Genomic DNA, 20,970 nt, shown 5'->3' with positions numbered 1-20,970 from the left:
GATTTAAAAATACAACAATTGTTTGATTTTTGTTCAAAACGATGTCAATCATCTTATAAAAAAAATGGAATACTTTATATGGTTTATAAAGCAGAATGTAATAAATATAATGTTACAATTGTATGTGTGCCCCCCCCCCCCTTCCTTTCCCGGGTCCCCTTTTCTTGTTTCCGTACTCCTTAACCATCACTTTAAAACTGTTCAGAAAAATAAACAGTTAAAAAAAAAATAATGGTGTCTATCCCCTACAATAACATGTCACTGCCATTGGTTCACTTTAATCCAAGGAGGGACTGCAACTTTATGGACATGGGAAGAGAATGAAGAACAGAAAAGTTGGAAAACAGAACAATCATTGGACAAAAAAAAAAAAGATAAGGTATGTTTCCTGTCATACAGATGACTTTCTCTGCTCAATTACCTCTGACAGCATCTGCCAGGAAGCTGTGCTTTATGCACCTTCACGCAACATCCCGGCAGGAGTTTAGACAGCCTTCATTGGTATTTGTTGATGCATGAAGAAGCAGAAAGGATGCGTACGGCTATCTTGAGCGTAGCAGCTCAGAAACAGGTATCAACAAGATATGAAATTATTAGATAAGCACACGCTGGAGACCCAGAAGCGTCCATGACAGGGGTCACTTCACAATGACTTTTTGGATGGGTGAACAATTTAAAGGGGATTTTGGAGACTTTTCCCATCAAGCCTCTTTGCTTGCATTTGGGGAATGTCAATAGGAGAACATAGAGAGCATGTAACCTTTAGGGTGGCAAAGTGGCAATCAAATCGGCCGATTTTTCCCCCTATTTTCGATTTTTTTTTACATGGTATTGAAGCAGGGGGTCTCCGCCGCGGAACCCCATTAATTTCAGCTCTGCGGACCTTAGATAGACCTCTGTAGGGCGTGCCGGTAACCGCTCCGCTAGAAGAGTTCATGTAATGGCGAAGTTTCGAAGCTCCCCCGCTCTGCGGGCCAATAGGAAGCCGTGACATCATCCAGTTCAGTTTCCTATTGGCTCACGTGATGCAGGAGCATTAAGCTTTGCCGAGATACCAGCACCCCCTTTGAAGGTCTGTATCTCGGGAAGTAGGCGGTCCCTGGAAATGAAATTAAATGGGGGTTCAGCACCAAAGACCGCCTGCTTCAAACCGAAGTAAAAAAAAATAACAAAAAGCGCATGAATTGCATCTTTAATTAGATCCAAGGGACATCAAAGGCACATCAAGCTTTCACGCACTGCGGGCCAATAAGAAGCCATGAAGTCATCCAGTGAGGCTTCCTATTGCCCTATGTGACTGAGGGCTTTAAATTTTGCCAAAATACCAGCGCCCCCTTCGGAGGTCTTTATCTCAGGATCAGGGGGTGACAGGAGCCAAAATTAATAGGGTTCAACCCGGAGACCCCCTGCTTAAAATCGATGTTAAAAAATATTAAATAAAAACAGCGCCTGAATTGCTCCTTTAAGAGTTCCCTGCCTGCAAAACTAGTAGACAAAATTGCACCAGCTGTGAAAGTTTTGATACATAGAGCCATATATACTAAGCGATGCTATTCCATATGTCACCTTCCAGCACATGCTCTACTTCAGTCTCATTTCGGGACCAAAGTAGATTTATTGCACTGACGGTTTACATCTTGGTGATCAATGCTAAAAAAAATAACCAGACAACTAAGGGGCTTATTCAGTAAGCCCTAAAGTATTTAAAAACATTTACAGTATCTCGTTCCCTCCACCCCAAGGATAATGTAATCAGACTGCATGCTCCCTGTTTGACAAATGACCAGCTTTGAAAAGTGCAGAGTAAGGGAGTTCTTAAGATGTGGTAAAGCAAACAAAAGCCAGATTACTATATAAATGCACTAAAACAATGATTAACTAATTTTACATTGTTCATAAACATGCTCAAGACAGTCTTCAAATGTATATGCCTGCCAACCTATGATATGGGATGGCTAGGCTCCCCTCCGCAATAATGCCCAGGACAGGTGATTTCTCCCCACATCGGCGTATCTGCTACTCCCTAAACAATCCCTCCTTCAACCACTGTGAAAATCTGACAGCCGCCATACCCCGGTCAGAACTTGCGACAAATAGCTAAAGATAAATTGATGTCTGGAGGGAGAAAAATGCATCCACTGTAAACTGTGTGGTATAAAAAAGACAGTAGTGTCTCTGAACCCCTTCGGTGTCTTATGGGCATCCAGTGTATGTCATGGCCCTTATAATGTATTTGTGGCCTGTATGTAATGGCACTATGCTTGTGAGCAATGATAAGAGCGATCAAGTAATCAGGAAGTACATGATGGGGGATACTCTAGCATTATAAAAACAAAAACAGCAATCCACCTGGGAACCAGGGTGTCTGCTGAGCTGACCAGTGCAATTTTTCAGCACTGAGGAGCCCCTGGTTCCTGAGATAATTACCGGTACAGATGCCAGCTGTGGGTAAACGTATTACCATTCAAGTCTCCGGTCCCTGCCAGTTACTGGTTGCAGCTTCCTATTGGATATATAGAGAAGAGACCATCAACATTACCGGTAATTAGCACCATTCAGTTTAGTGTACCCCCCCTGGTTCAAAATATATAAAAATTAAAATCACCATTTTGGGATGATTGGTTCCTTAATATATAGCTCCATGGTGTTCACCAACAGCAATGCTTATGTATTTTATTCTTCTGGGTGGGCTAGAAAGCAACCACTCCTTTTTATTTTCTAAAATGTCACATTTTCTGACTCAAAGTATATAAAGCAGTGATTATCAGACACCGAATGCATTTACAGAACAATTTTTATTTTTATAAAAACCATAGATTAAGAAAGGTTTATCGTGGTTTCAAAAATCCATACAAATATTGTCACTTTGCAAATAAAGGTAAATAGATACTCATCATAGATACTTATACTGCTGCTTTAAGATGATATCATAACGCTGCAATCCCGTGACATTGGTAGCACATTGTGCAGTCTTAAATCTCCAGGGGCCTATTGCAACATGCCACTTCAGATGCACAGCAACATTAATAAAATCCCTCCCTTTACATTATGGCCTTTGAAAGTGAGCCTGCAGTCTTCTAATACAATGAGATCATCCACTAAAATATTAACCCCATTACGACCAAGGAGACCTTGATAATACAGATCTGACACTGAACAGCATTGAAGACATAGTAATGCGGCAAACTGTATCTGTAAACGAGATGTATTGCCTATTACCAGATACACACCCAGCACTCAAATAGAAGGGACATGTATACTTTTATAAAAAAAAAAATACACACATATTGCTTTGCTTAGCAATGTAACATATCATACAGAATATTCAGAAAACATAATAATTTAATACATGAACTAAAAATATATATATAAATCTCAGTTACTAAGAAAGCTGTTTGTTACAACAAAAAGAATGACAAACTACCATCACATCAATTAATAACAATGAACCTTAATGCCATCTGTTTTGTGGAAAATAAAGAAAGACAGTACATATTTAGGTTATAGTGCTCTAATAATAGTAATATGTGGTCCGGGATATTTGTGAATACCTTACCTGTATTTGCAGGGCAGCCTGTAGTGCTATTAGTTTCACACTGTGGATTCATTGTATCCTGTTCACAGAGATACTTTGCTAGAAGCTCTTATTCATTCTGCATTGCTTCCCTGTTTACAATCTGCCAGCCTCAGTCCTCCGCTCTAATCTCTCCCCAGTGCAACAAGAAGGCTAAAATTAGTTCCAGCCTGCAAGGTTAACCCCGTGTCTATCAAGGCATTTCTATACACAAGAAATTAAATATATATATATATATATATATATAAATATTGCAATATATATTTATATAAATATATATCCCTCGGGGGACTTCATTCAGTAGTAGAACGACAAGGGATGATGATGACACACATATATACATATATACACACACACACACACACACACACACACACACACACACACACACACACATTATATTTAAATATATATTATATTTAAATATACACATATATAGTATACATTTTATATATATATATATATATATATATATATATATATATATATAAAAATATATATATATATATATATATGCAAATATAGCTGTATGCTCATCTGCATGTCTTAGGCAGGTCTGCAACCTTTTATATATATATATATATATATATATATATATATATAAATATATATATATATATATATATATATTATATATAATATATATATATGTAAAGGGTGTCCCACCCGATCGCATATACATATATATGAATGCAAGGGGGAACCTATATGTTACCAGGTGTGGTGCGTTATACCTGTCAGGCTCACAGGAGGTCTGAGCCTCCGCCAGTGAGAGCCTGGGGTGAATCCTCTGGTCGTTCTTGTTTTCAGCGCCTCCACCTGTGTAGGGTTCTAGGCATATATAGAAGGAAGTCTACACAGGACCCACATATACAATAACCACGTACTCAGGAATATATAATATATATATATATAACCAGTTTACTGTAACACAGAATATATATGCAGGCAATACCATACTCTTATACCGTACCCTACTGACACTTCCCTTCTAGGGGTTGTCTCCCCCAGGTAACTCAGTCCTCTCAGTGTCTCTTACTCCACTAGGAGTATACTCGCCCACCACCGTGTATCCCCACACCGTGTCCACAGCCTACCCCCTTTTGTCCCGTGGTCAGCGCTGCCACTATGTGAATAGATAATGTTAGAATGGTATAGGTTGGTGCACTTATGAGGTACCTGCCGAGCGCTCCTGCACTCGGGTCAGCAAACAACTTCGCAAAGGATCAGTCGCTTGGTGATGCTTCCTGATCCCGGGTCTCCTCGCACGGGGTCCGCCAGGGGCGATCCCACCCTGGATATAGTCTCTGTCTCTGTGGCGTAGGCCTGAGCCCAAGCCTCCGTTCCGGGAGCGCAGCGTCCGCTGTGTCCCTATCTACCACTAACACTAAAGGGATAGATATAGGGTGACCATTCGTACCGGTTTTACTGGTACAGTCCCGTTTTTTTGAGGCCTGTACCGGTTTAAGTCTGTCCCGGTTTTTGTCCCGGTTTTTGTCCCTGGTCCCGGTATTGTGGTGCAGCGGCGGCGGTGGGTAAGTATTTTGTGTGTGTGAATGCTGCCGAGGGGACTGAGTGATGGAGAATGCCGGGGGCGGGACTTAGAATGCCGGCCGGCCCGTAGGGGATTGGATGAATGATGATGCCGGGGGCGGGACTTAGAATGCCGGCCGGCCCGCAGGGGATTGGTCACACCGTCGCAGGCATGTCAGAGGAAGCCGGGGGCGGGGCTTCCGCTTTGTGAAGCGCACACGTGACTGACTGCCTTCCCGCTCCCGGCTTCACTGTGTGCGGTGAGTGTCCCCCTTCTGTCCCGGGTCCCAGCCAGGGGGGGGTGCGCAATAGGTGGTAGCGGGGGTGCGCCTGCCCTTGCCCCCCGGCACGCGCGCCTGCCTTTGCCCCCCGGCACGCGTGCCTGCCTTTGCCCCCCGGCGCGCGCGCCTGCCTTTGCCCCCCGGCGCGCGCGCCTGCCTTTGCCCCCCGGTGCGCGTGCCTGCCTTTGCCCCCCGGCGCGCGCGCCTGCCTTTGCCCCCCGGCGCGCTCCCACCTTTGCCCCCCGGCGCTCACTTCCCCCTGTCCACTTGGTGTGGGAGATAGGCTCGGGGGCGGGCAGTGGTGGCTGCGCGTTGTGCGGGCGGTGTAGGGGCTGGCGGGGTGTGTGTGTGTGGGTGTGTGTGTGTGGGTATCAGTGTGTGTGTGTGTGTGTATCAGTGTGTGTGTGTGTGTGTGTGTATCAATGTGTGTGTGTGTGTGGGTATCAGTGTGTGTGTGTGTGTGTGTGTGTGTGTGTGTGTGTATCAGTGGGTGTGTGTGTATCAGTGGGTGTGTGTGTATCAGTGGGTGTGTGTGTATCAGTGGGTGTGTGTGTGTATCAGTGGGTATCGGTGGGTGTGGGTATCGGTGGGTGTGGGTATCGGTGGGTGTGGGTATCGGTGGGTGTGGGTATCGGTGGGTGTGGGTATCAGTGGGTGGGTGCGGGGGGTGCGCAATAGGAGGTGGTAGCGGGGGTGCGCCTGCCCTTGCCCCCCGGCGCGCGCGCCTGCCCTTGCCCCCCGGCGCGCGCCTGCCTTTGCCCCCCGGCGCGCTCCCACCTTTGCCCCCCGGCGCTCACTTCCCCCCCGTCCACTTGGGGTGGGAGATAGGCTCGAGGGCGGGCAGTGGTGGCTGCGTGTTGTGCGGGCGGTGCAGGGGCTGGCGGGGTGTGTGGGTGTGTGTGTATCAGTGGGTGTGTGTGTGTGTATGTGTATCAGTGGGTGTGTGTGTGTATCAGTGGGTGTGTGTGTATCAGTGGGTGTGTGTGTATCAGTGGGTGTCAGTGGGTGGGTGTGAGTATGAGTGGGTGGGTGTGGGTATCAGTGGGTGGGGGTGTGTGTGTGTATCAGTGGGTTGGGTGGGTGTGTCAGTGTGTGTGTGTGTGTGTGTATCAGTGGGTGGGTGTCTCCCTCACCCTCTCTGTCTCTCCCCCTCTCTGTCTCTCCCCTCCCTTTCTCTCCCCTCCCTTTCTCTCCCCCTCCCTGTCACTCCCTCCCTGTCACTCCCTGTCTCTCCCTCCCTCCCTGTCTCTCCCTCTCACTCCCTGTCTCTCCGTCCCTCCCTGTCTCTCCCTCCCTCCCTGTCTCTCCCTCTCCCTCCCTGTCTCTCCCTCTCCCTTCCTGTCTCTCCCTCTCCCTCCCTGTCTCTTCCTCTCCCTCCCTGTCTCTCCCTCTCCCTCCCGCCCTGTCTCTCCCTCTCCCTCCCGCCCTGTCTCTCCCTCCCTCCCTGTCTCTCCCTCCCTCCCTGTCTCTCCCTCTCCCTGTCTCTCCCTCTCCCTGTCTCTCCCTCCCTCTCTCCCTCCCTGTCTCTCCCTGCCTGTCTCTCCCCCCTGTCGCTCTCTCTCCCTCTGTCTCCCCGTCTCTCTCTCCCCCTGTCTCCCTCTCTCTCTCTCTCCCCCTGTCTCCCTCTCTCCCCCTGTCTCCCTCTCCCCCCTGTCTCCCTCGTCTCCCTCTCTCTCTCTCCCCCTGTCTCCCTCTCTCCCCCTGTCTCCCTCTCTCCCCCTGTCTCCCCCTCTCCCCCTGTCTCCCCCTCTCCCCCTGTCTCCCCCTGTCTCCCCCTCTCCCCCTGTCTCCCTCTCTCCCCCTGTCTCCCTCTCTCCCCGTCTCCCTCTCTCTCCCTCTCTCCCCTTCTCCCTCTCTCCCGCCGTCTCCCTCTCTCTCCCTCCCTGTCTCTCTCTCTCTCCCTCCCTGTCTCTCTCTCTCCCTCTCTGTCTCTCTCTCTCCCTCCCTGTCTCTCTCTCTCTCTCTCTCCCTCCCTGTCTCTCCCTCTCCCTCCCGCCCTGTCTCTCCCTCCCTCCCTGTCTCTCCCTCTCCCTGTCTCCCCCTCCCTCTCTCTCCCTCCCTGTCTCTCCCCCCTGTCTCTCTCTCTCCCCCTGTCTCCCCGTCTCTCTCTCCCCCTGTCTCCCTCTCTCTCTCTCCCCCTGTCTCCCTCTCTCCCCCTGTCTCCCTCTCTCTCTCTCTCCCCCTGTCTCCCTCTCTCTCTCTCTCTCCCCCTGTCTCCCTCTCCCCCCGTCTCCCCCTCTCCCTGTCTCCCTCTCTCCCCCTGTCTCCCTCTCTCCCCATGTCTCCCTCTCTCCCCCTGTCTCCCTCTCTCCCCCTGTCTCCCTCTGCCTCCCTCTCTCTCCCTCCCCGTCTCTCTCTCTCCCTCCCTGTCTCTCTCTCTCTCCCTCCCTGTCTCTCTGTCTCTCCCTCCCTGTCTCTCTCTCTCTCTCCCTCCCTGTCTCTCTCTCTCCCTCCCTGTCTCTCTCTCTCCCTCCCTGTCTCTCTCTCTCCCTCCCTGTCTCTCTCTCTCCCTCCCTGTCTCTCTCTCTCTCCCTCCCTGTCTCTCTCTCTCTCCCTCCCTGTCTCTCTCTCTCTCCCTCCCTGTCTCCTCTCTCTCTCCCTCCCTGTCTCTCTCTCTCCCTCCCTGTCTCTCCCTCCCCCTGTCTCTCCCTCTCTCTCTCCCCCTGTCTCTCCCTCTCTCCCCCTGTCTCTCCCTCTCTCTCTCCCCCTGTCTCTCCCTCTCTCTCTCCCCCTAATCTCTCCCTCTCTCTCTCCCGTCTCTCCTTCTCTCTCTCCCCGTCTCTCCCCCTGTCTCCCTCTCCCCGTCTCCCTCTCTCTCTCCCTCTATCTCTCCCCGTCTCTCCCTCTCTCTCTCTCCCCCTGTCTCTCTCCCTGTCTCTCCCTCTCTCTCTCCCCCTGTCTCTCCCCCTGTCTCTCCCCCTGTCTATCCCCCTGTCTATCCCTCTCCGTCTCTGTCTCATCTTAACTGCCGTATACCTACACCGAAGTAACCTACCCTGCTTTCTTCCAGATCTGACTCAAGTTTCACGCGGGAGACATCGGAAGACAGGTAGGGAACACCTCCCCTCCAGTATAGTACCTTGAGGGACTGCGGATCAGGTAAGATCCCAGGCGGGATTGCTGCTTTAGAAATTGTGAAGAGGGGGCATCCTGACACTGGTTAATCGGTTCAGAATCATTCACATCTGGGTTTTTTTTTGTTCGATTAGTGAGGCCATCCGAGACACACACACACACACACACACACACACACACACACACACACACACACACACACACATACACACACACACACACACACACACACACACACACACACTCACACACACACACACCACACACACGTAACTAGGACTAATGGTAGTAAAGTATAAGTGTAATACAATATATAAACTGTTAATGTAAAAAAAAAATTGTGTCCCGGTTTTTCATTTTCAAAATCTAGTCACCCTAGATAGATACTAACTTAGGGCCAGTCCCTAAGCACCACAAGCTGGGGGAGTTCAGGACCTATCTGGGGCTTAGGGGTGTTCTGGCCTATTGCAGTGGGTCACTGACCCCTGCACTCACCTCCTTCCCCTAGCTCTCCTGGTCCAGAAACTAACGTGCTCCTCACGCGCGAAATGTATCTAATTCCCTGCAAGCAGGGAGCTCCTGCAGCCCTATTGGCTCCCTGGCATCACATGGGGTCCCCTAAGGCTCATGGGATCTGTAGTCCCTGGCTATCACCTTCCCTGGTAGGCTAGGGCTTCGCGCGCTTATCCTGCGCATGCGCAAACTCTGCCGGGCCGCCGGGACTTACTGCGCATGCGCGATATATAACACGATGGCGGCGCCCTGCTCGGGAACCGCCGGAACGCTAACCCGCTCCCTGCACTGGCCCCCACCCTCCAGAAATGCCGGCGGGTCTATCGAGTGATCCCCGGCAGCGGAGAAAACGAGGGGTAAGGTCGCGGGGCAGCAACACGCAGAGGGGACCTGGCTACATACATATACATACATATATATATATATATATATATATATATATATATATATATATATATATATATATATATACATGTAGAGGTATCAGTACCGTGTTAGCCGAGCTTCAATAATCAAAAAATAAATAGATGATACCGTTCTGTGGCTAACGAAATGCTTTTATTTGTGCGAGCTTTCGAGATACACTGATCTCTTCTTCCAGCGATGTTACAATGAATGAAGCAAGGATAACTTAAAAACAGTGTCTCTTGGAATGTTATCTGTGCTTCTCCTTCCCCCGGTGTGGATGTGTTTTATGGCTAGAGGTGTCAAAGGGTAACTGAAAGCAAGTGAATATATATATATATATATATATATATATATATATATATATATATATATAGGCCCAAGTCCACTATGGGCTTTCCGTGCGCCCCTTACCTCCGCGCGTGAACGGGTGCGGGAGCGCGCATCTGGGGTGGTGTGTAGCGCGGGCCGATGGCAGGGGGGGCCGCGTTTGTTGGGATGGCGAGCGGATCGCCGGAGGCTGTGGAGGCTACTGGACAGGGCGCCGCCATCTTAAGATACTCGCGCATGTGCGGATGAGCGGCGGCAGCCATTACACATCACGCATGCGCAATGGTATAATGCACGAAGCTGGGCCAATGAGAGAAGGCTCTTGGCAGGAACTACAAGTCCCATGAGCCTTAGGAGCGCTCCACCTGATGCCAGGGAGCCAATAGGGTGAGAGAGATCTCTAGAAGGATGTGTGTCACAGGGAGCATGCAGGCAGAGGTAGGGGACAGAGGGTCCGTGCAGAGAGTCAAGTAGCCTCTGCAGTAAGCCAGCAAAACTCCCACTAGACCCCAAATAGGCCCTAAGTCAGTGAGTAGTTTGTGGCTGCGATAGGGACAGGCCCTAGCCTAGGGAACGGATCCCTTTAGTACCTGAATATAGTTAGGGACACAGCAGACGCTGAGCTCCCTGAGGAGAGGTCTGGGACCAGGTCTCACCAAAGAGACACTACCAGGGTGGGATCACCCTAACGACGTCATAGAGGAGAGTGGATCGGCGGATCCTTTGTGAAGTTTCATCAGACCAGGTGCTGGCGCGCCCGGCAGGTAAAGTCAACAAATGCACCAACAAACCAGTACAAACACAGGCGCTGATCACACCTATAAGGGTGGTTCTTTGGGAACACTGTGGGTCTAGAGACCAAGGGACTACGCATTATTGTGGACACAGTGTGGGACACGGTGTTGGGTAACACTTCTGGGGAGAAAGGCCCTGTGAGGTGTGGGGCAGTTGTGCAACTATTTCTTTATCATAAGGGAGAGTCATCCTATTCATATGCAATTCACTGTTATAGTAAAGGTTCCATTATTTTTATACTGTGTGTGTTTATTATTGTGTCCTGTGAGGGGCTGCTTCCGTTCTGCTGGGATCCCTCACAGGTGGAGGCTCTGCACCAGAGTAAGTACACACCCCAGGCTCTCCGTGGCAGAGGCTCAGGCTCCTGTTTCGAAACCCAGTTTAGACCTTTATCAAGATATGTATTTTGATTCGCCGCAACCCAAATGTCCCATTTGTGCTGATAGGAACACCCTCTTGGAAGTCACAAGCTTCCATCCCCATTCCTTAAAGAAAATTCGACCATATTATCAACTAATTAGAATGACAACAATAAGTGAGCCTGGAAAATAATAGAGAAGCCCTTACCCTCGGGCAAACGTTTTATTGATGGAGGTTATCCACATAATGAGGAAAAAACGTGCTATCCAAAAAGCTTTGAAACTCTAACTATTAGTCACTGAGGAAAAGAACACAACATTTGATGATAGGCTATGTTTTTAAAGTACTTACTGTACTGCCTCATATGCTTTAAAAAATATATATACTTACCAAGTACTGGTACATATTTGGTTCTGATCCAATCCTTGGACCTGCACTCTCAGACAGGCCCTTGTTTTGTTATAAACGGGGTAAAAATCTTCGGGATCAATTTGTGAGATAAAAAAAATTAAAATACCCATCCATATACAAGCAAGCAGATACATATCAAAGCTAGGCTAACCGGCAACTCTAAATACCTAATATATGTGACAAAGTGTCCTTGCAATCTTGCTTATATTGGGAAAGAAAGGATTGTGCAACATAGATCCACGATTACACAGGTACTACTTAGCACATCAGCAACAGATAAACTAAAGAAAACAACCATTTGCACAGCATTTTGTGAAGTATAAACGTCAACTCTCCGCATTCAACTTTCTACCCATAGACTTTGTTACCAGAACGAACAGGGTAGGTGACCAAGGCATGTTTCTTCTACAGAGAGAAGCGCGTTGGATCTTCTCATTAAAAACACGTACACCACATGCCCTGAATGAGAAATGTAACTAATCTTGTTCTTTTGTAATAGTTATCTCTTTTCTCTCTGTAATGTATCTGGTATTCCACTTTTCTAAATATTTATGGCCTGGTAACTCCGTCGCGTAAGTGGAATACAGTAGGTGTGCTTACACACACACACACACACACACACACACACACACACACACACACACACACACACACACACACACACACACACACACACACACACACACACACACACACACCTTTGTATAAATTAGATTACCCGCAGACAGCTATCAGGTAATTGTCAGTTGTACAGAAGGTAAACCCACCATAACACTGTTCTGTAGCATTCTGGATTACAAATTCCATGACTGTGGATGTTTCATTAGGTCCCCCGTACCCGGTAACAAGGGTATTTCACACCCGCTGACAACTAACAGGTAATATGCAGTGATACAGAAGATAAACTCACCATGAAAGACAGGAATGTACTGTACCAATGTGGAATACAAATGCCTCTACTATGTTGGATTGATGGAACTCCATACTACATTATAAACCTGCAATAGCTGATGATTTTGAACCGCATTCTTAATATGCGCAGATATATTTAATACTGGATTATGCATAATACATGTATATATATGATAGTCTGGTGGTGATAATCACTTCAGCCTAAAACTAGCCTACTTTGATTAGAATGTATTCAAGTCATAAAAATGATGATTGCTATGGGATTTCATGTTTACGAGACTGTTTAATTTATGACTGCTAGAATTATATTACCGTCTGATAGCATGCTGTGAGTTGTGAACTACGGATATAATTTAGCCAATTTAATTCATTATATATCAATGAGACTCTAAACTAGCACTGCTAGTATTATTTTAGCATGTTGTGGGTTCCTAGTATGTAGCCGGTTGTGCATCATGGATATAATTCAACTACTAAAAGTATACTTGAAGTTGCAACATTCTCATGATACCCAACTTTCTATGAGATTAAGGGCGGAGATTCACTAAGCAGTGATAACTGCTTTTAAGTGTGATAAACACCCTTTAAGTGCGATAATGTCTGCTGCGCGATTCACAAAGCAGTGATAACAGTGCAGTATCGCCCTTAAAAGGCTTTTTATCACCAATAAAAAGTCTGTGGTAAAAAAAGTCGTCCGATCAGGCAAAAAATGGCAAACCCGCCGTTTTTTTGCCAGTCTGCGCGATTCAAAAGCAGTGATAAGTGTATCGTACTGAAAAAAATCAGCATTTCTTTTCATCAGCTAAAGGCTGGTGCAAAAGAGATTAAGCCATGACTAAAAGCATTGTTTACGTTTTTTTCAGCACAGCATTAATACAAGTGGCAGGTGGGTGTCCCCGGGTGGTCCTTGCAGGTGTCTGGGGGCCTTCGGGTTGTCCCTGCGGGTGTCAGGATGCCTCCAGGTGGTCCCCGTGGGTGTCTGGGCCCCCATAGGGGTCCCTGGGTAGTCCCCGCGGGTGTCTCATGAAGTAGGGGGTCCCCAAGGCTGAAACCAATGCCGTTCAGCTCAGGAGACTCCATGCACATGTACACTATTCTTAAACTCAATATTTGTACTGTACGATCACCTGTAAGAGCCTTGCATGGAGACACAGCGTCTCTATGCAGCTCTTTCGGGCTGTTTTTTTTCTATCAGCTATCGTGCTGTTGAATTCACAGACCAATAGCAGGGGGAAAAAACCAGGTCGCGCAATATTGCATTTGTGTGATCGGACTTAAAAAAATGCCATTCACTTCTTAGTGAATCCCGCGTTTGTCTTCCTTTTGTTACATGCGAGTCACAAATTCCATACTCGAACGCAAAAGCTCACTGCTTAGTGAATCGCCAACGGAGAGCACAAATTATGAAGGAGGATTACTTTAATGGACCAATAATTACTGAAGGCAATATGATCTCTCTGTGTGATAAGTTTAACCCTCCTTGCCTGGCTTCCTAAGCAGGTTACATCAGTGTAGTGGTGTAGAAGGCATCCGCAATAATTTACCTTGTCTCAGTAAGTGGTCTGCTGGGCGATGGAAAAGCTGGGCACCAGGAGTTTTTCTAGTGCAACTTCAATCTTGAAACAGAAATAAAGCGCAACAAATATAGTGATAAAGTCAAGCTGCTGCCTGAACACCAGCAGTTTCCCCAAACAGCAACTATAACAAAACCAAAAAGGGCTCGTGGCGCAAAGTGACCATAAATAAACAGTAACATGTGCAAATGAACCCAGTGATTAATAAACACTGAAAACACATATACTGTTACTCCATATGTTCATACTGGTTCATAGGCTCCTGGGTGACCTCATATGCAGAAAAAGACACAAATGCAAAGGGTTTAGTGCATTAACATTTACTGAAGGTGACAAACAACACAGAGGGGAAAGGAATAAAACTCACACTCTCCCCACTGGTATAATCGCAAGAAGTGACTTTGGGCGCACTTCAACCCTCCTCCTGAACCCGCTGCTCGGCGTGCACAAAACCATGTGTGCCGGTGTCTTCCGTCAGCGTCTCTCACCCGCGACAGGAGCCTCTCGTCTGTTAGACACGTAACAGCCGCCTCAGCAGTCTCAGCCAATCAGGGTCTCACCGGGAGTGATGCAGGGTTGGTACGGTGGCCTCAAACAGTCAAAAAGGCCCAATGCGTTTCGTCATGTGACTTCGTCTGGGGTTATGCATATTGCTCTCAATGGTACTAATATACTGAGCTGGCTATCATAAAAAACCAACACAGCTGATTCAATTAAACCTAATCCAATCACAGTGCTACTGCTGATCATCAAATAGTGCTGAGCTCACAAACGCACAGCATCTCCTAATTAGGTTAACCTCATAAATACTCACAGAAAATGTTTATACAAAAATCATAAAATATACAAACTATAACTTTTAATCTTACAATCAAATGAAAAAATATACAATATAAAAAATATATTAAAGAATGTATTAAACAAATGAGAAAATAACACAGCACAGACATAGAAATTAATTAACAAAATCCCTATCTAATACTAAACATCCTTTCTACATGTATGTATGTATATATATATATATATATATATATATATATATATATATATATATATATATATATATATACAGTATATATATATAATCATTTATCATCATTGATCATATATACAGGCCTCATGGTTAGAGAGGAGTCCTTTGGGATTCTATACATGTACAGACCGTGCGACCTGTAAGTTTGGCATCAATAAATGCAAGAACTTCACCTCTAAACAAACTGGTGAAGTTTTTGAGATTTCTAGCTTAATAAACTTAATAAACCAGTGACTAACAAGCCCATCAGGATTCTGTCAAAGGACTAATCTTTTGGATTGGGCGTTACATTTGGATTTACATTTGGACAGTGGGAATTGGTGGTATTTATACTATCTGGTGCCGGGTATTACCTTTCTTTTTGTATATACTGATTTGTAACAAGTTCCCTGAGAGAATGTGTTTGTGAGTCCCCTTGGCAGCCATTCTTAGTGGAAGTTATCTGATAACTATTTTTTATATAATAGTTTTCACAGTTTTTCTGTGCATTAGGCACAGGTCACCTTATTGGTACATTGTATTGTTTTGTAGATTAGCGCTTGTTGTATGTTAAAGGACATTTTATCCAAAACGCACAGGAGGTTGCACAACCACCTTGGGTGATGTTTATATTTTTTGAATAAAGAATACTGCATTTTTACCACCTGTCTCCCTGACAGTGCGCTGCTTTTTTCTTCTCTGATTATTGGATTTCTAAGTTTGCGGCTGGATACGCCATTATAGACTCGTGGAGACTCAGGAGTGGGTAAGATTTATTCAATTGCTATTTGAAGAATGTGCTGTACTTCAGTATTGATTTAGCTTTTCTCCAATGAGATTAACTTCAGGTTGATTTATTATCACCTTAATTGTTTTCTTCAGGAGATATTATGCTTTCATCTCACTGGTTTATCACTCAAATACCCACTCCATAATATAGTCTTTCTCCAGAGTCTTACTCCAGACTATCAATAACAAGGACTATTGAAATAAGACTGTATATATTCCTAAATCATTTGAGCACATTTTTAGTATATTGTGTTATACATTTTGTTTTTAACATTCAGGTTGGTGTTATATGTTTGGCATCAGTATGGGAACGGACGGTTTATGTGTATATTTTTATGTGTATATTTTTGTCCATTATTTTGTGAGTTGATTGATCCCATTACTCCTGCCCATAGTGTTTACAATTATGCGCCGTCCAAGGGCATTGTGCACGTGTGTTAAAAGTTGAAGGAAATCGCGCCTTCGCCGATCCTAGTCTACATATGAGATTGACTTTGTCAAAATGGTATAAATAAAGTTTTTATTGTTCTAGCTCTTAGATATCCAATAAGAACTGTTGTTAGCTTCAGTTCACGAAGGAACTGCATGTTACGCCGGTGCTGCCCGCAGACCAGACCCGTCCCCTGAGCTGAAGGGGGAAGTGATAATACACGCACCCGCAGCAAAGGGAGCGTGTCCGGAGTGTGGTATGAAGCGTTGCCAGGCCAGGTGTAGTAACGTAGACAATACTTGCCGGTACCGGTTGTAGAGATAGAGTGAAGAATGCCTCGCCGAAGTCAGGGAGTGGAGAGTGGAGATAGGTCGTTGTCCAAGCCGTGTTCAAGGGGTTACCAGAGTGAGCGTTGTCCAAGGAGTGCCGAGATCGAGAGCCAGAGGGGGTAGTCGTACGAGCTGCGTCAGAACCTGTGAAAACACTGAGAGAATCCAGAAGTACTTCCATACAGAGACTATGTCGAGCAAAGACTGAGAGCAGAGGAGCTAGATAAAGCAGGAAGGTCCAATTAGGAACGGAGGCGGGACAGGAAGAGCTACAGGGAGACACTGCAGATTGGTGCAGGCATAACAGGCCAGGTGAGTCTTGTTAGTAACCTGAGTATGCCCATGCAGTGTGCGGGGGCGGAGCCTGAGGTCTGGGGGACGGGAAGAAGAGTGTGCAGACTGAGCGTGCTCCGTAACTCGTGTACGCGCGAAGCCAGTGGATGGTGCAGGTGTGCGTGCAGGAGGGCGTGGGCGCGCCCGGCGCTGAGCAGAGGAATCGCCGATGGGAGTGATCCCGCGACGGCGGCAGGGGCGAGGAGCCGTGGAGGCCGGTAAGGCAGGTTTGTTTTGTGTGTCCAGGGGCTCCCTGCGGGAAGGGGGTGCTCTGTGTGGGGAGCGTGGAGAACGCCGATTCCTGACACTGCAATCCTATTGGAAGGCGACGCATGACATGACGCATGACATGACGCATGACGTCACTCACTGGCGCGAATTAGTAATATATAAAAATGCCGGTTTTAGCTATTGTTAAATACACACCTTAATAAAGGTATTCGAGCCCGAAACACGTAGGTGCGTTAATATATTCTAGGTCAATTATGATCCTGTAAATAAACACTCTCCATTTTTCTACATGTGAGCCTCCTCCTATTATTGCTGGCAGTGCTCTGCCTTTTTCTTTGTTGTTTATCTTCTTGGGCAGTTTCTGCATGCTTTTGGATCCGCAGGATGGACTTCCTGGATGGAGAGGACAAATGGATACCCACTGAGTGAATTACCTCAGCATTATTTCCTCATTCATATTTACCATTCAGTTTGGAGACATATAATATACCCTTATGTATGTGCTTAGACCACTGGCAACACTAGGTACTGTTCCCCTGTTCCCCTGTTATGGGATGCTGATATTTAGCAATATCCATATGGAGTCCTCTTGCGGAGTTCTTAATACACTATAAGTAGAATATTAATCTTTGTAGCACCAGTCTTCTACTCTCTTAAAGGTGAGACCCTCCTACCAGAGTTCACCCCACGCAGAGGCGGACGCAGTCGCCTGACTCCCTGTGGCGGAGGCTAAGGCCCCGCTGCCTCAGAACACGCGCCCGCACTGCAGACAGGTGGCGCGTGGAGAGGCACTTGACCGCTGTATGCGGTCTGTAGGGAGCAGGAGCGGCGGCCGGGGGGCATGGTTTGAGCGGAGGGCTGCAGCGGGGGTCTCCCGGGTTGCAAGAGGGACCCCCCACATGCGCTCTGCTGCTCTCCGTGCTACTCCCCCCTCCACATGCCCTCTGCTGCTCCCGTCCGATACCACCACCCCCTCTCCCCTCCCCTGGATGTCTGCAGCGGGGGTCGGTCTCCCGGGCTGCTGGAGGGAGCTGTTGCTGGCTGTATGCTGAGAGGTAAACAGCTCCCCCCCCCCAAATGCCCTCCTATCCATGCTGATCCCTCCCCCTGGTCCACACACACACACACACACACACACACACACACACACACACACACACACACACACACACACACACACACACCCCTACCTTGTGGAGGAAGCTCTCTGACAGCTCCCGCTCCTGCCCCTGCCGCTGATAGGCTCATCAGGGCACCACGTGATGCGTCACCGCTCGGGATCGCAATTTTCTTGCATCCCCTGGCGGCTGACGCGTCACAGCGCGTTGTGAGCTGTGCAGCGAGGGGGGACTGGGACCGGCTCGGAAGGATACCCCTGCTAGTGAGGAACGCGCAAGTGGCTGCGCGCGCCGCCAGATGCAGCGGGACCAAAGCCTTAGGCCTTCTGGTAGCTAAACAGGTTGTGGCAGTACTGGTAGTCTCTTTAGTCAGGGGGAAAGAGGGCTACATTTGGAGGCGCTGCTGAGATTCAGACCTGGGGTGCCCGAACTCAGTTTACTAAATGATGTTGTTCCCTCTATCATCACCTGTCGCTTTTTCCTCCGCAATATTACAAAGATATGCCCTTTCCTCTGCTGCTCGACTCCTAAAACTTTGACTCAGGCCCTCATTCTCACCCGTCTTGATTACTGTAACCTTCTGCTATCCGGCCTTCCTGCCTCTCACCTGTCTCCCCTATAATCTATCCTTAACGCTGCTGCCAGAATCACTCTGCTCTTTCCTAAATCTGTCTCAGCGTCTCCCCTTCTGAAATTCCTCTCCTGGCTTCCTATCAAATCCCATATCACACACTCAATTCTCCTCCTCACTTTTAAAGCTTTACACTCTTCTGATCCTTCTTACATCTCAGCCCTAATTTCTCGCTATACACTATCCCGGCTCTTGCGTTCTGCTCAAGGATATCTTCTCTCTACCCCTTTTGTATCCAAAGCCCTATCCCGCCTTAAACCCTTCTCACTGACTGCTCCACACCTCTGGAATGCCCTTCCCCTCAATATCCGACTAGCACCCTCTCTATCCACCTTTACAACCCACCTTAAAACACACCTGTTTAAGGAAGCATATGAGTAGCTAGATGGCTGATAATTAACACCTCTTACTTTAACCATGGCCCCTTGCAGACGCACTTACCAGACTGCCCTCCTACTGTCTCTGTACGTTCATACCAACCAATTAGATTGTAAGCTCTTCGGAGCAGGAACTCCTTTTCCTAAATGTTACTTTTACGTCTGAAGCACTTCTTCCCTTTGTGTTATTTATATCTTATTATGTGTTATTTATATATTATATGATTGTAACTATTACTGCTATGAAGCGCTATGTACATTAATGGCACCATACAAATAAAGACATACATACAGTACAAACATACATGCTAGTTTTGATGGGCTGGGAACTGTATTACACCAGAAGTATCCAGCTGGCCTTCGCCCTGTGGTGTACGTGAGCCGAAGCTTGACTCTCAGCGAGCAAAACTACCCGATTCACAAACTGGAGTTCCTCGCCCTCATGTGGGCAGTAGTCGAAAAACTCCACGACTACTGTACCTGTACGGAGTCTCCTTCGAAGTGAGAACAGACAACAACCTGCTGATATATATCCTCATGTCAGCCAAACTGGATGCCACTGGTCACAAGTAGTTGGCCACCTTATCTAATTATCTTTTCACTTTGAAATATAAACCAGGGCCTCTAAACATAGGAGCCGATGCTCTATCCTGTAGACCCGGTCGCGGAACAAGAGGAGTATGGTGAGATCTCCAAGAGAAGATCTCTCGAAGAGCATGAGAAATGCCTCCTAAGGGTGTTAGACTGGGCAAGGAAGGCCTGAAGTTGGCCCTGGACAAGTGCCAGTTTTGCCGCACGTCCGTCGCCTATGTGGGTCACATAGTGTCTGCAGACGGAGTGGCTACCGATCCCACCAAGGTCGAAGCCGTGGTGAACTGGCCGAGACAGACAACGTGATGGAGTTGCAATCCTTCCTAGGGTTGTGCGGATACTACCACCGCTGCGTAGAGGGATACTCTAGTAAAGTCAAGGCCCTCTACATCTCACTAAATGTCTACCCGGAGGAACCTCAGCAGAAGGCCACTTCCCCACGAACACCCTTCGGTGACAGGTGAACGTCTGCCTGGGAAAAGGACTTCACAGGATTCAAGAAAAGCCTGACAGATGTCCCGGATCTGGCTTATGCCGATCCAGAGAAACCATACGTCCTACATGTGGATGCTAGTTTCAATGGGCTGGGAGCTGTATTACACCAGAAGCATCCGACTGGCCTTCACCCAGTGGCGTACGTGAGCCGAAGCTTGACTTTCAGAGAGCAAAAATACCCGGTTCACAAACTGGAGTTCCTCGCCCTCAAGTGGGCAGTTGTCGGTAAACTCCATGACTATCTGTACGGAGTCTCCTTAGACGTGAGAACGGACAACAACCTGCTGACATATATCCTCACGTCAGTCAAACTGGATGCCACCAGCCACAGTGTAACGCTTTCGCTGCCCACGAGCAAGACAGGACCCCAGTACTGAGGTGGGGAAGTATTGAACCACGCACCCAGAGCAGCGGAAGCGTGCCTTGAGGCGGATTGTCAACGTAGCCAAGTCTGCGTTGGAGAGAGTGGGTTAGTCCAGATACTTGCCAAGGTCTTGGGTTGGAGAGATTAGAATGGTCAAAGTCCGTATAGCCGTGGTCTGGATTGGAGAAAGCAGCAGAGTCGAGGGTAAGCCGGGGTCAGTATCCACAGGAGGTTCCAATTACAAGCCGGGTCGGTACACGAAGTGTTAACTGTAGAGAGTAGCACAAGACAGGGAGCAAGGCACAACAGACGTGGAAGCACAAGGCTACAACTAGTTATGCTCAGCAAGGAAAGACAGGAACTGCAGGATCTTTATAGAACACAGGAACCAGTCACAAGGGAGGCGGAACGGAGGTGCGGCCTCCGCAGAGTCAAGGATTGGCTGCAGGAGACAAGTGGGCTGGTAGAATGGTTTATGTGAGGATTTTAAGTTTATTATATAAACAT

The 20,970-nt window shown here is 47.5% G+C and overlaps 1 protein-coding gene across 5 annotated transcripts in view; it reads right to left on the bottom strand.

Annotated features, from left to right (window-relative positions):
* PLEKHM3 (pleckstrin homology domain containing M3) overlaps positions 1 to 14,597 on the bottom strand; it is a 201,774-nt gene extending 187,177 nt beyond the window's left edge. The window contains exons 1-5 of one of the 5 annotated variants that reach the window (XM_075608512.1): positions 14,131 to 14,597; positions 13,734 to 13,805; positions 11,257 to 11,344; positions 3,557 to 3,706; positions 2,350 to 2,503 (exon numbers count right to left, since the gene is read on the bottom strand). The gene's annotated coding sequence lies outside the window, so the exon portion shown is untranslated. Of the gene's footprint in view, positions 1 to 2,349; positions 2,504 to 3,556; positions 3,707 to 11,256; positions 11,537 to 13,733; positions 13,806 to 14,130 lie in introns of those variants that run through there. The other 4 variants (XM_075608510.1, XM_075608513.1, XM_075608514.1 and 1 more) reach the window with 4 other exon arrangements.
* Between the last annotated feature and the right edge of the window lie 6,373 nt (positions 14,598 to 20,970).

The sequence above is a fragment of the Ascaphus truei genome, chromosome 7 (assembly GCF_040206685.1).
Source record: "Ascaphus truei isolate aAscTru1 chromosome 7, aAscTru1.hap1, whole genome shotgun sequence".
Taxonomy (NCBI): Eukaryota; Metazoa; Chordata; class Amphibia; order Anura; family Ascaphidae; genus Ascaphus; species Ascaphus truei.
The sequence above is the reverse complement of the archived record's forward strand: the minus strand, read 5'-3'. Positions and strand labels throughout refer to the sequence as shown.